Genomic DNA, 16,780 nt, shown 5'->3' on the forward strand with positions numbered 1-16,780 from the left:
GGAGTCAGGATAGGGGAACTATCACTCCCAGCATGTCCTGGCTACCTATGCATGCTGGGGGTAGTAGTTTGGAGCTGTATATAGTGCATGTGTGTGTGTGTGTATAACGTGTGTATTAGTAGCAGAGTGCAGTGTAATAGCCGCCTATGGACTACGTACAGCGCCGTGCACACCCGCAGGCCCTCGGTCTGCCCTCCGCCAGGCTGCACGCTCCTCCGCTCCCTTCTCCCGTCCTCTCTCCTCTGACACGAGGTGCTCAGTGTTTACCAGCAGCGCGCACCAAAGACCTCTCCACAGCCTCCACCTCAGCCCCGCCCCCTCCTCTCACCACGCGCGCCCCGATTGGCTTCTCAAAGGCAAGGCCGACAGCGGATTGGTCGAGACACTTGCTAGTCACCAATCGTGCGTGCCCGGAGCGTGTGCATGTCCTCTCGGCCAATCAGAAGCTGCGGTGGCTGGTAGGCGTGCCCGGCGGGAGAGCAACAACAAGTCCGCCGGCCAATCAGAGCGCGGCCATGCCAGAGACCTGCCCAGGTGTCAGCAATAACACCACAGATGTCAGCGCCTTCAGCGACGCGTGAGGTGACAGAGAAACACGGAGGTGAGAGACCCTCCGAGTACTAGGCCGTGTGTACGGATACACGAGGGAGGTTACAGCAGAATGTTACCGGAAATACAACAATGGGCATCAACTTACTCACAAAGTTATAGGAAATTTCCCAACAGACCCCCAGAGCAGATATATAATACTGGAGACCCCCAGAGCAGATATATAATACTGGAGACCCCCCCCCCCCAGAGCAGATATATAATACTGGAGACCCCCCAGAGCAGATATATAATACTGGAGACCCCCCAGAGCAGATATATAATACTGGAGACCCCCCAGAGCAGGTGTATAATACTGGAGACCCCCCAGAGCAGACGTATAATACTGGAGACCCCCCAGAGCAGGTGTATAATACTGGAGACCCCCCAGAGCAGACGTATAATACTGGAGACCCCCCAGAGCAGACGTATAATACTGGAGACCCCCCAGAGCAGATGTATAATACTGGAGACCCCCCAGAGCAGATGTATAATACTGGAGACCCCCCAGAGCAGATATATAATACTGGAGACCCCCAGAGCAGATATATAATACTGGAGACCCCCCAGAGCAGATATATAATACTGGAGACCCCCCAGAGCAGATATATAATACTGGAGACCCCCCAGAGCAGATATACAATACTGGAGACCCCCCAGAGCAGATATATAATACTGGAGACCCCCCCCCCCCCAGAGCAGATATATAATACTGGAGACCCCCCAGAGCAGATATATAATACTGGAGACCCCCCCCCCCCCAGAGCAGATATATAATACTGGAGACCCCCCCCCCAGAGCAGATATATAATACTGGAGACCCCCCCCCCCCAGAGCAGATATATAATACTGGAGACCCCCCAGAGCAGATATATAATACTGGAGACCCCCCAGAGCAGATATATAATACTGGAGACCCCTAGAGCAGATATATAATACCGGAGACCCCTAGAGCAGATATATAATACTGGAGACCCCTAGAGCAGATATATAATACTGGAGACCCCCAGAGCAGATATATAATACTGGAGACCCCCAGAGCAGATATATAATACTGGAGACCCCCCCCCCCCCAGAGCAGATATATAATACTGGAGACCCCCCCCCCCCCCGAGCAGATATATAATACTGGAGACCCCCCCCAGAGCAGATATATAATACTGGAGACCCCCCCCCCCCCAGAGCAGATATATAATACTGGAGACCCCCCAGAGCAGATATATAATACTGGAGACCTTCCAGAGCAGATGTATAATACAGGAGACCCCCAGAGCAGATATATAATACTGGAGACCCCCCCCCCCCCCCCCCAGAGCAGATATATAATACCGGAGACCCCTAGAGCAGATATATAATACTGGAGACCCCCCAGAGCAGATATATAATACTGGAGACCCCCCAGAGCAGATGTATAATACTGGAGACCCACCAGAGCAGATGTATAATACTGGAGACCCCCCAGAGCAGATATATAATACTGGAGACCCCCCAGAGCAGATATATAATACTGGAGACCCCCCAGAGCAGATATATAATACTGGAGACCCCCCAGAGCAGATATATAATACAGGAGACCCCCATGATCGGTGGGGTCCCAGCATTCCAGCCCCCACTGATCAGATTGTTACCCCCCTATCCTGTGCCTAGAAATGCTTTATGTTTTCGGTTTTTAGATGGAAGCGCAGAACAAATGCTCAACCTGCTGCTCCATAAGTTAGTGAGAACAGGACCCCACTTGTTATTCGTGGTGGTCCCTGCAGTCAGTTGTGTTCCCCCTGAGGGGCACAGTTCCCATCCCTGTCTAGAATTCCCAAAAATTTTTAGAATCCCACCCAATTTGCTGATTGAGGGCTCTTGCACATGAGCGATTTTTCTATCCACAAGAGATGTACATGAATGACCCCCACAGACCCATATGGCGGCCAGAAGGTCCACATTTGGGCAAACTCCCCAATTCATCATAAATCTTTTTGATTGGGGGAAGGGGAGGGGTGCAATGCAACTACCATATCAAAATGTGGTTGGTTATGAAATGAAGTTTCATATGTGGCCTCCTCCTTCCCATGACATTGCGAGTTGTCGCTGTAAGACCTCTGCTTGCAGTCACGGAATAGAAATAGTCTTGTCTCCTTCCAGACGCTTAAAACAATTCCGGATGTTCTCAGAGCTGAGGGTTTGTTACAGTTACATTGGGGTTCTGCAGGTCACAGCTCCCTTCTCTTACTGAGAGGTCTCCTTGAGAAGTTTTGTTTTTTTTCGGCCACTTCCTCTGCTCTTGTGTGATAAGTGTACACGGGGGACGTGGCAGAGCTTCAGCAGATAATGCCGAGCACCGCCCTGAGCTAATATTGTGACGGGTGACATGGAGGAGCTGGAGGTGGAGTCCTGGCCCGGATCTAGTGCAGCAGGTTGTGTTTATCTGAAAATATTTAGGTTTGGTTCTTCACCTTTTCCTCATTTCTTAGATGTTCCTGGATCCGTCAGAAATGCAGAAATTTAGGAATTTGCAAAAACCTGCACAAATTGTGATATATTTGCTAATATTTGCTTAATTATTCACCCATGGACTAGTGTGGGGGCCGTACATGAGGGGCTCCCCTTCACCTCCGCTCACATTCACACTTTACACTCAAGGTCCTGTAGCCACCGATCTCCAGGACCTTCTGGGCACAGTCATGCACTCAGCAGGGGCTCTCAGATGAACTTTCCTAGTACTTTTAAGGGGATTTCTCGTTGGCATCTATGTGGGCACTGGAACTGGAGAGATGATGTGCTTATATGGGGTAATATGTGTGGCAGTATAGCTGGAAATATGGACAACCAGGTGGCTCTTCTTGGACAACGAGATGGCTCTTCTTGGACAGCGAGATGGCTCTTCTTGGACAGCGAGATGGCTCTTCTTGGACAGCGAGATGGCTCTTCTTGGACAACGAGATGGTTCTTATTGGACAGCGAGATGGCTCTTCTTGGTCAACGAGATGGTTCTTCTTGGACAACGAGATGGGTCTTCTTGGACAACGAGATGGGTCTTCTTGGACAACGAGATGGGTCTTCTTGGACAACGAGATGGGTCTTCTTGGACAACGGGACAATGAGATGGGTCTTCTTGGACAACGAGATGGTATTGGACAGTGAAGCTTGCAGCTATGAAGCAGTGTGGCTGCCTCTAATGAGGACCAGTTGGCTTACATTGGTCAATGCATCTGACATCTAGAGTGGTATTATGCCTTCTACTTTCCCTTTATATAGAGGAACAACATCTACTTATAAGAAAAAAACTAGTCACTACCAAAGATTTACAAACCCCCTGCCCCCAGCTGCTAGTGGTCCAGGTCACTGAGACACAAGTTATAGGGTCAGTACTGAGGTCCCTTCATTCTGCCCTGATCCTAAAGTGATTGCATATTCGAACCTAAGGCACATAAAAGACTCTGCCACACCGTACCAAAAATAATACCGCAATACAACCAAGCAGTTTCACATCCTGCAGATTTCACTCTAGTTGGATTATGCTGCAAGGTTTCCTGATGTCTCTCTAGTGGCTGCTCTGTTCTCCGTGACCCCTGTGCCCTCTAGTAGACGCAGTGTCACAGATGGAAGCCTGGAGGTCACACTCAGGGGTCGTGTCAGGGATTTCCAGCCTTAGGATCCCTTTATGGACGATGCACCACAAGATCTTGTGCCGGGTCCTGGTGTTGGTGTTTGGGGACGCCTGGACAGTTCCAGTAGATATTTGTGATGTAACATCATTCTGTAGACTTCAGAGCTGAAATCAGGGCCGTGGAGTCGGATTCGTGGTACAATAGACCAAACCCATTTTATTAATATTTTACCAATTTTATTAATCCGATTATATCCTTATATAAACCTGTACATGACTGTACAGAGACGGACCTGCCCGGAGCCGTACATTACACTACACAAGCAACAATACCAGTCACTTATTGTCCCCACAAATCTAAGTTCAACATCCTCCCTGCCATCCTCTTATCACTCTGCAAATACATTTTCTAAGCTTTCCTAATGGCTTCTTACTGCCAACACACAGGCGGGTGTAATTCATTACTTGGTTAACCAGAAGCTTCCCCCGGGGGCTGCAACTGTGGGGGAAACATCAAGTTCAGATCCATGTTCTCTGCTCAATCCAGGAACTTCCGCTAAATACAAGACCAGCAACTAGGTACAATATATACACCCACAGGAGCAGTATTATAGTAGTTATATTCCTGTACATAGGGGGCAGTATTATAGTAGTTATATTCCTGTACATAGGGGGCAGTATTATAGTAGTTATATTCTTGTACATAGGGGGCAGTATTATAGTAGTTATATTCCTGTACATAGGGGGCAGTATTATAGTAGTTATATTCTTGTACATAGGGGGCAGTATTATAGTAGTTATATTCCTGTACATAGGGGGCAGTATTATAGTAGTTATATTCTTGTACATAGGGGGCAGTATTATAGTAGTTATATTCCTGTACATAGGGGGCAGTATTATAGTAGTTATATTCCTGTACATAGGGGGCAGTATTATAGTAGTTATATTCTTGTACATAGGGGGCAGTATTATAGTAGTTATATTCTTGTACATAGGGGGCAGTATTATAGTAGTTATATTCTTGTACATAGGGGGCAGTATTATAGTAGTTATATTCCTGTACATAGGGGGCAGTATTATAGTAGTTATATTCCTGTACATAGGGGGCAGTATTATAGTAGTTATATTCTTGTACATAGGGGGCAGTATTATAGTAGTTATATTCTTGTACATAGGGGGCAGTATTATAGTAGTTATATTCCTGTACATAGGGGGCAGTATTATAGTAGTTATATTCCTGTACATAGGGGAGCAGTATTATAGTAGTTATATTCCTTTACATAGGGGAGCAGTATTATAGTAGTTATATTCCTGTACATAGGGGGCAGTATTATAGTAGTTATATTCTTGTACATAGGGGGCAGTATTATAGTAGTTATATTCTTGTACATAGGGGGCAGTATTATAGTAGTTATATTCTTGTACATAGGGGGCAGTATTATAGTAGTTATATTCCTGTACATAGGGGGCAGTATTATAGTAGTTATATCCCTGTACATAGGGGGCAGTATTATAGTAGTTATATCCCTGTACATAGGGGGCAGTATTATTGTAGTTATATTCTTGTATATAGGGGGCAGTATTATAGTAGTTATATTCCTTTACATAGGGGGCAGTATTATAGTAGTTATATTCTTGTACATAGGGGGCAGTATTATAGTAGTTATATTCTTGTACATAGGGGGCAGTATTATAGTAGTTATATTCTTGTACATAGGGGGCAGTATTATAGTAGTTATATTCCTGTACATAGGGGGCAGTATTATAGTAGTTATATCCCTGTACATAGGGGGCAGTATTATAGTAGTTATATCCCTGTACATAGGGGGCAGTATTATAGTAGTTATATTCTTGTATATAGGGGGCAGTATTATAGTAGTTATATTCCTGTACATAGGGGGCAGTATTATAGTAGTTGTATTCCTGTACATAGGGGGCAGTATTATAGTAGTTATATTCCTGTACATAGGGGACAGTATTATAGTAATTATATTCCTGTACATAGGGGGCAGTATTATAGTAGTTATATTCCTGTACATAGGGGGCAGTATTATAGTAGTTATATTCTTGTACATAGGGGGCAGTATTATAGTAGTTATATTTTTGTACATAGGGGGCAGTATTATAGTAGTTATATTCTTGTACATAGGGGGCAGTATTATAGTAGTTATATTCTTGTACATAGGGGGCAGTATTATAGTAGTTATATTCTTGTACATAGGGGGCAGTATTATAGTAGTTATATTCCTGTACATAGGGGGCAGTATTATAGTAGTTATATCCCTGTACATAGGGGGCAGTATTATAGTAGTTATATCCCTGTACATAGGGGGCAGTATTATTGTAGTTATATTCTTGTATATAGGGGGCAGTATTATAGTAGTTATATTCCTTTACATAGGGGGCAGTATTATAGTAGTTATATTCTTGTACATAGGGGGCAGTATTATAGTAGTTATATTCTTGTACATAGGGGGCAGTATTATAGTAGTTATATTCTTGTACATAGGGGGCAGTATTATAGTAGTTATATTCCTGTACATAGGGGGCAGTATTATAGTAGTTATATCCCTGTACATAGGGGGCAGTATTATAGTAGTTATATCCCTGTACATAGGGGGCAGTATTATAGTAGTTATATTCTTGTATATAGGGGGCAGTATTATAGTAGTTATATCCCTGTACATAGGGGGCAGTATTATAGTAGTTATATTCTGGTACATAGGGGGCAGTATTATAGTAGTTATATTCTTGTACATAGGGGGCAGTATTATAGTGGTTATATTCCTGTACATAGGGGGCAGTATTATAGTAGTTATATTCCTGTACATAGGGGGCAGTATTATAGTAGTTATATTCCTGTACATAGGGGGCAGTATTATAGTAGTTATATTCCTGTACATAGGGGGAAGTATTATAGTAGTTATATTCTTGTACATAGGGGGCAGTATTATAGTAGTTATATTCCTGTACATAGGGGGCAGTATTATAGTAGTTATATTCTTGTACATAGGGGCCAGTATTATAGTAGTTATATTCTTGTACATAGGGGGCAGTATTATAGTAGTTATATTCCTGTACATAGGGGGGCAGTATTATAGTAGTTATATTCTTGTACATAGGGGGCAGTATTATAGTAGTTATATTCTTGTACATAGGGGGCAGTATTATAGTAGTTACATTCTTGTACATAGGGGGCAGTATTATAGTAGTTATATTCCTGTACATAGGGGGCAGTATTATAGTAGTTATATTCTTGTACATAGGGGGCAGTATTATAGTAGTTATATTCCTGTACATAGGGGGCAGTATTATAGTAGTTATATTCCTGTACATAGGGGGCAGTATTATAGTAGTTATATTCCTGTACATAGGGGGCAGTATTATAGTAGTTATATTCCTGTACATAGGGGGCAGTATTATAGTAGTTATATTCCTTTACATAGGGGGCAGTATTATAGTAGTTATATTCTTGTACATAGGGGGCAGTATTATATTAGTTATATTCTTGTACATAGGGGGCAGTATTATAGTAGTTATATTCTTGTACATAGGGGGCAGTATTATAGTAGTTATATCCCTGTACATAGGGGGCAGTATTATAGTAGTTATATCCCTGTACATAGGGGGCAGTATTATAGTAGTTATATTCCTGTACATAGGGGGCAGTATTATAGTAGTTATATTCCTGTACATAGGGGGCAGTATTATAGTAGTTATATTCCTGTACATAGGGGGCAGTATTATAGTAGTTATATTCTTGTACATAGGGGGCAGTATGATACTAGTTCTTTTATATGTGGACAGTATTATATTCTGAGATATCAGTCTACAATCTGATGTGTTTGGGCTGGTGCATGATGCGCTGTACATGCATGGAAACATGGGGCACGTCTTTCATAGTTTGGCACGGTATGATGCTGATCCCAGGACACCTCAGATCTATCAGGAGGCTCAGAGCCACAGCTGAAAGACAAGGCTCAGGTCCCTGTGTACACTGATACCACGCTGCCCCTTTAAGGGGTGCTTGCCAACATTTCTGGTAGAGTTTACACAAGAGGGGCACTACACGGGAATATGTAGTCACTGGGTTTGGTAACATGTTAAAACAAGCCAAAATCTGCACATAAGACTCATAGAATTCTTGCACAGTACGGGGACCCCCAGACCAGACAGTGAATTTTACATTGTATACAGAGGTAAACTTTTCCTCACACCTTCAAGGTCAAGTCAGTGACATTTTATGGTTCTTGTCCAAACAAATTGTGTTTGCGGCTCTTGCTGGGACGTTGGCCAGGACTGTATCCAGTAAAGCCGTCATCAGGAGGTTCGGTCCTTGTCCTACCTCCCAGGGACACATTGTAACAGTGCACATGCTCACATCTGAGGGTAAGTGACCTGTTACAATGTTTCTTCTTCTCTCTATCCCCTACTAGTTATTAATATACCAAATATATATCTTAGGGAACAAATGTGTCGTTCTGAGTGCTCCTTTAAGTCCAGGTAAATTGCTGCTTCCTCTCGCTCGTTACAGGCAGGAAATGGTTAATATGTTTGTGATTTACTTACCTTACGCGGGGATATTGCCTGGCTTCACAGATCTACTGGCACCGGGTCAACACTCCACTCCTAGAACAATGGATTTTCCATTCAGCGTTAATGTATGACACTGGTCACATGACCGCGCCATCCGCTCAGCCCTGTAACTGTGTCATTAATTACATGCAGTGTTATTGTGGACACATTGGGAATACACATGTATAGAAGCATAATACTGTGTTTGTTTATATTTCAATTACAGACAAGACAACCTACCTTTATCCCACCCCACGTCCTCCATTATTAATATCTCCATATAATGTAAGCAGATAATTCCAATGTCAAGCTACAACTAGCATTCAAGTCTATGAGGATAAGCTAAACACCTATGTACAGGAATATAACTACTATAACACTGCCCCCTATGTACAGGAATATAACTACTATAACACTGCCCCCTATGTACAAGAATATAACTACTATTATACTGCCCCCTATGTACAAGAATATAACTACTATAATACTGCCCCCTATGTACAGGAATATAACTACTATAATACTGCCCCTATGTACAAGAATATAACTACTATAATACTGCCCCCTATGTACAAGAATATAACTACTATAATACTGCCCCCTATGTACAAGAATATAACTACTATAATACTGCCCCCTATGTACAGGAATATAACTACTATAATACTGCCCCCTATGTACAAGAATATAACTACTATAATACTGCCCCCTATGTACAAGAATATAACTACTATAATACTGCCCCCTATGTACAAGAATATAACTACTATAATACTGCCCCCTATGTACAGGAATATAACTACTATAATACTGCCCCCTATGTAAAAGAATATAACTACTATAATACTGCCCCCTATGTACAAGAATATAACTACTATAATACTCCCCCTATGTACAGGAATATAACTACTATAATACTGCCCCCTATGTACAAGAATATAACTACTATAATACTCCCCCTATGTACAGGAATATAACTACTATAATACTGCCCCCTATGTACAAGAATATAACTACTATAATACTGCCCCCTATGTACAAGAATATAACTACTATAATACTGTCCCCTATGTACAGGAATATAACTACTATAATACTGCCCCTATGTACAAGAATATAACTACTATAATACTGCCCCTATGTACAGGAATATAACTACTATAATACTGCCCCCTATGTACAGGAATATAACTACTATAATACTGCCCCTATGTACAAGAATATAATTACTATAATACTGCCCCCTATGTACAGGAATATAACTACTATAATACTGCCCCCTATGTACAGGAATATAACTACTATAATACTGCCCCCTATGTACAAGAATATAACTACTATAATACTGCCCCCTATGTACAGGAATATAACTACTATAATACTGCCCCCTATGTACAAGAATATAACTACTATAATACTTCCCCCCTATGTACAGGACTATAACTACTATAATACTGCCCCCTATGTACAGGAATATAACTACTATAATACTTCCCCCCTATGTACAGGACTATAACTACTATAATACTGCCCCCTATGTACAGGAATATAACTACTATAATACTGCCCCTATGTACAAGAATATAACTACTATAATACTGCCCCCTATGTACAAGAATATAACTACTATAATACTGCCCCCTATGTACAAGAATATAACTACTATAATACTGCCCCCTATGTACAAGAATATAACTACTATAACACTGCCCCCTATGTACAAGAATATAACTACTATAATACTGCCCCCTATGTACAAGAATATAACTACTATAATACTGCCCCCTATATACAAGAATATAACTACTATAATACTGCCCCTATGTACAGGAATATAACTACTATAATACTGCCCCTATGTACAAGAATATAACTACTATAATACTGCCCCTATGTACAAGAATATAACTACTATAATACTGCCCCTATGTACAGGAATATAACTACTATAATACTGCCCCCTATGTACAAGAATATAACTACTATAATACTCCCCCTATGTACAGGAATATAACTACTATAATACTGCCCCCTATGTACAAGAATATAACTACTATAATACTCCCCCTATGTACAGGAATATAACTACTATAATACTGCCCCCTATGTACAAGAATATAACTACTATAATACTGCCCCCTATGTACAAGAATATAACTACTATAATACTCCCCCTATGTACAGGAATATAACTACTATAATACTGCCCCCTATGTACAAGAATATAACTACTATAATACTGCCCCTATGTACAAGAATATAACTACTATAATACTGCCACCTATGTACAAGAATATAGCTACTATAATACTGCTCCCTATGTACAAGAATATAACTACTATTATACTGCCCCTATGTACAGGAATATAACTACTATAATACTGTCCCCTGTGTACAGGAATATAACTACTATAATACTGCCCCCTATGTACTGGAATATAACTACTATAATACTGCCCCCTATGTACAAGAATATAACTACTATAATACTGCCCCCTATGTACAGGAATATAACTACTATAATACTGCCCCCTATGTACAGGAATATAACTACTATAATACTGCCCCCTATGTACAAGAATATAACTACTATAATACTGCCCCCTATGTACAGGAATATAACTACTATAATACTGCCCCCTATGTACAGGAATATAACTACTATAATACTGCTCCTATGTACAAGAATATAACTACTATAATACTGCCCCCTATGTACAGGAATATAACTACTATAATACTGCCCCCTATGTACAGGAATATAACTACTATAATACTGCCCCCTATGTACAGGAATATAACTACTATAATACTGTCCCCTATGTACAGGAATATAACTACTATAATACTGTCCCCTATGTACAAGAATATATACTATGTAATACTATGTAATACCCCCAGGCAGTGGGGGTTATTTATCATGCGCTGGTGCTCGTGCACAGCCGGATACATCAGAACATGATAAATCTCCCCGGTTTCTGTATCTTCCTGCCTGTGGATGCAGCTGCTTGTATATCACATGATGTGGTGAGTGTCAGTGCAGTGATTAGGGTGAGGGAATTCCTGGGTAACAATCATAGCTGTTCCCTCTGTGTGGTAGACAGATATCTATCACCAGGGCAGCATTACATTGCAGTATTATATATCCCAGGATACATTATAACATTCAGTACATGCTGTAATTTGCTCATGTTCAAAGATGTGATGAAAAATGAGGTTCTGGAAATGGAGGGGATTTCAGGTCAGGAGTCTGGCCTATATACAGCAGCCATATATTAATCTTATGTATCGTCTGTATTAGTTCTCCTGGCTACTGGAGGCATATCTGTGACTATAAGCTACTGGGGGAATCTCTGTTATTACTGGCTACTGGGAGCATCCCTGTGACTACTGGCTACTAGGGGTATTCCGGTGACTACTGGCTACTGGGGCATCCCTGTGACTGCTGGCTACTGGGGGCATCCCTGTGACTGCTGGCTACTGGGGGCATCCCTGTGACTGCTGGCTACTAGGGGCATCCCTGTGACTGCTGGCTACTAGGGGTATTCCGGTGACTACTGGCTACTGGGGGCATCCCTGTGACTGCTGGCTACTGGGGGCATCCCTGTGACTACTGGCTACTAGGGGTATTCCGGTGACTACTGGCTACTGGGGCATCCCTGTGACTGCTGGCTAATGGGGGCATCCCTGTGACTGCTGGCTACTGGGGGCATCCCTGTGACTGCTGGCTACTAAGGGCATCCCTGTGACTGCTGGCTACTGGGGGCATCCCTGTGACTGCTGGCTACTGGGGGCATCCCTGTGACTGCTGGCTACTGGGGGCATCCCTGTGACTGCTGGCTACTGGGGGCATCCCTGTGACTGCTGGCTACTGGGGGCATCCCTGTGACTGCTGGCTACTGGGGGCATCCCTGTGACTGCTGGCTACTGGGGGCATCCCTGTGACTGCTGGCTACTGGGGGCATCCCTGTGACTGCTGGCTACTGGGGGCATCCCTGTGACTGCTGGCTACTGGGGGCAACCCTGTTACTGCTGGCTACTGGGGGCATCCCTGTGACTGCTGGCTACTGGGGGCATCCCTGTGACTGCTGGCTACTGGGGGCATCCCTGTGACTGCTGGCTACTGGGGGCATCCCTGTGACTGCTGGCTACTGGGGGCATCCCTGTGACTGCTGGCTACTGGGGGCATCCCTGTGACTGCTGGCTACTGGGGCATCCCTGTGACTGCTGGCTACTGGGGGCATCCCTGTGACTGCTGGCTACTGGGGGCATCCCTGTGACTGCTGGCTACTGGGGGCATCCCTGTGACTGCTGGCTACTGGGGGCATCCCTGTGACTGCTGGCTACTGGGGGCATCCCTGTGACTGCAGGCTAATGGGGGCATCCCTGTGACTGCAAGCTACTATGGGAATCTCTGTGACCGCTGGCTACTGGGGGAATTTCTGTGACCGCTGGCTACTGGGGGTCTCCCTGTGAACACTATCTACTGGGGCATTCCTGTGACTGCTGGCTACAGGGGGCATCCCTATTACTACTGGGGGAATCTCTGTGACTGCTCGCTTCTTGGGGGCATCCCTTTAACTGCTGGCTTCTGAGAGCATCATGTGACTACTGGCTACTGGGGGTCTCCCTGTGACTACTGGCTACTGGGGCATCCCTGTGACCACTGGCAACTGGGGCATCCCTGTGACCACTAGCAACTGGGGCATCCCTGTGACCACTAGCAACTGGGGCATCCCTGTAACTACTGGCTACTGGGGGTCTCCCTGTGACTACTGGCTACTGGGGGTCTCCCTGTGACTACTGGCTACTGGGGGCATCCCTGTGACTACTGGCTACTGGGGGCATCCCTGTGACCACCGGCAACTGGGGGTCTCCCTGTGACTACTGGCTACTGGGGGCATCCCTGTGACTACTGGTTAATGGGGGCATCGCTATGACTACCGGCTATTGGGGGCAGGAAATATGACTACTGCAGACTTTACTGTGGCTACTGTGGTCAGGCGCTGTGACTACTGGTGGATCATTGTGACTATGATTGATAATAGCAAAATTACAATTATGAAGTAGCAACAAAGACTATTTTCTGGTTGGAGGTCACCACAAGCACTGGGGATGGAGTCATCAGGAGAAGATGTCGTGCTGCTCTGGGCTGGATGTGCTTATAGACAGGGTCGCGTGGGGTAGAAGGTTTTGGAGAACGGACTAGTGACAGTTATTCCTCTCTCCCCCTACATGCACATGCACACTGGTCTCATCCAAGAGTAGATGGGAGCCGGGGTCACAACCCTGGTCTGACCCTTCTATCTCTGACCACAAATATTTGAGGTAGTCATGACAACCACATAGACAATAGCACCAGACCTTATGCATCTATAAAGAACCCACCATAGCTAAAGGAATACAATCAACTTTATTGACAATAACAAAACCGGGGAAACAATGCTGTAGATATCCTGAGAGGACCTGGAAGATGATACGTAGGACACATAAAGTATCAGATGAATGACAAGACGACACCTGTCCAGAACATGTCTGGTACCAGATCACAGACACGTGGCAGCGACACCGGTCACCGAGCCCAAGGACGAGCCTCAGGGGGATAAATAGAAACAAAATGTCCAGAATATAAATAACATTGTGTTCTGGGCTTATTGTCCGGGTACAGACACATGTTCTGATAATAGATGTATCCATTAGATGTTTACCTCCACATGTACCAGCACCATCCTGCCACCTTACCTTTATATTTACCACCCACCTGCCACTTTGTATCCACTTATAGCACTAACTAATAACTTACTTTCCCCATATTCAGATCCCCATGAATATCAGGTGTCAATAGAAGAACACTTTATGTACAGCTGCACCCATCACCATCCTGCAACTTTACATCCACATTCACCATCCTGCAACTTTACATCCACATTCACCATCCTGCAACTTTACATCCACATTCACCATCCTGCAACTTTACATCCACATTCGCCATCCTGCAACTTTACATCCACATTCACCATCCTGCAACATTACATCCACATCCACCGTCCTGCAACTTTATATCCACATTCACCATCCTGCAACTTTACATCCACATTCACCATCCTGCAACTTTACATCCACATTCACCAACCTGCAACTTTACATCCACATTCACCGTCCTGCAACTTTACATCCACATTCACCATCCTGCAACTTTACATCCACATTCACCATCCTGCAACTTTACATCCACATTCGCCATCCTGCAACTTTATATCCACATTCGCCATCCGGCAACTTTACATCCACATTCACCATCCTGCAACTTTATATCCACATTCGCCATCCGGCAACTTTACATCCACATTTACCATCCTGCAACTTTACATCCACATTCACCAACCTGCAACTTTACATCCACATTCACCAACCTGCAACTTTACATCCACATTCACCATCCCGCAACGTTACATCCACATTCACCATCCTGCAACTTTACATCCACATTCACCATCCTGCAACGTTATATCCACATTCGCCATCATGCAACTTTACATCCACATTCGCCATCCTGCAACTTTACATCCACATTCGCCATCCTGCAACTTTACATCCACATTCGCCATCCTGCAACTTTACATCCACATTCACCATCTTGCAACTTTACATCCACATTTGCCATCCGGCAACTTTACATCCACATTCGCCATCCTGCAACTTTATATCCACATTCGCCATCCGGCAACTTTACATCCACATTTACCATCCTGCAACTTTATATCCACATTCACCATCCTGCAACTTTACATCCACATTCGCCATCCGGCAACTTTACATCCACATTTACCATCCTGCAACTTTACATCCACATTCACCAACCTGCAACTTTACATCCACATTCACCATCCTGCAACGTTATATCCACATTCGCCATCATGCAACTTTACATCCACATTCGACATCCTGCAACTTTACATCCACATTCGCCATCCTGCAACTTTACACCCACATTCACCATCCTACAACTTTACACCCACATTCGCCATCCCGCAACTTTACATCCACATTCACCATCCTGCAACTTTACATCCACATTCACCATCCCGCAACTTTACATCCACATTCACCATCCTGCAACTTTACATCCACATTCGCCATCCTGCAACTTTACATCCACATTCGCCATCCTGCAACTTTACATCCACATTCACCATCCTGCAACTTTACATCCACATTCACCATCCTGCCACTTTACATCCACATGCGCCATCCTGCAACTTTACATCCACATGCGCCATCCTGCAACTTTACATCCACATATATATCACCTTGCTCCAGTCTGATCTTTCCTATTAATTTTCTGCTGCATAGATGTCACCCTCCCGCATCTTTATATTCCTAGATTTCGCCAGCCACGATATATAGCACCTTCCTACCACTTTAGCATCTTACCACATCCAAGCATGGGATGTATGGGATGTAATAGCGCTTTATGGCATGTAAGATATGATAATGCAGGGTACAGATCACCAGTCGTCTTATATAATCTCTCACATAAGGCGCCAGACTACAACCTCCCCATTTATTGGTTCACCCACCAGCCACTTTAACCCCTTCTCCCTGTATAGAATATAAATTACTTCCTCCCCCTACAGGTGATCGGCTCCCAGAAGAATAGCACCTCCTGTGTGACCTCATTACACCCATATACCCTTATACCATACTGATTGTGACCCTATTGCAGCTCCATCCTATTGGATGGAGTTGAGCTGTAATACCTTACTTGGCCTGTAGACTGGTGTGGTGCTGTTTGTGGGGGAAAGCTGTCTTTTTCCATATTGTGGATAAACCCTGTTAGCAAACAATCCCTAATTAGCTAAAACTAACCCTAATTTACATATAGTATGCTAGGATATCAACCTGACGTAGCTGTAAAGAGGTGAGAGAGAAGGCAAATCTTGCCTAGAGGTTTTCTGGAATAGGTTTGGGGGGGGGGGGGGTCTTAGTGTAGGTTTTAAATGTCTCAATATTGGT

The 16,780-nt window shown here is 43.9% G+C and overlaps 2 protein-coding genes across 3 annotated transcripts in view; one reads left to right on the plus strand and one right to left on the minus strand.

The window, feature by feature from the left end:
• The window catches only part of COQ8A (coenzyme Q8A), a 25,855-nt gene extending 25,539 nt beyond the window's left edge, over window positions 1-316 (minus strand). Inside the window, exon 1 of the mRNA XM_072140002.1 lies at window positions 160-316. The gene's annotated coding sequence lies outside the window, so the exon portion shown is untranslated. The remainder of the gene's footprint in view (window positions 1-159) is intronic.
• Window positions 317-518: 202 nt separating this feature from the next.
• Window positions 519-16,780, plus strand: part of ITPKB (inositol-trisphosphate 3-kinase B) — a 165,204-nt gene continuing 148,942 nt past the window's right edge. For both annotated transcript variants that reach the window (XM_072140004.1, XM_072140005.1), the window contains exon 1: window positions 519-601. The gene's annotated coding sequence lies outside the window, so the exon portion shown is untranslated. The remainder of the gene's footprint in view (window positions 602-16,780) is intronic.

This window comes from Engystomops pustulosus, chromosome 3 (assembly GCF_040894005.1).
Source record: "Engystomops pustulosus chromosome 3, aEngPut4.maternal, whole genome shotgun sequence".
NCBI lineage: Eukaryota > Metazoa > Chordata > Amphibia > Anura > Leptodactylidae > Engystomops > Engystomops pustulosus.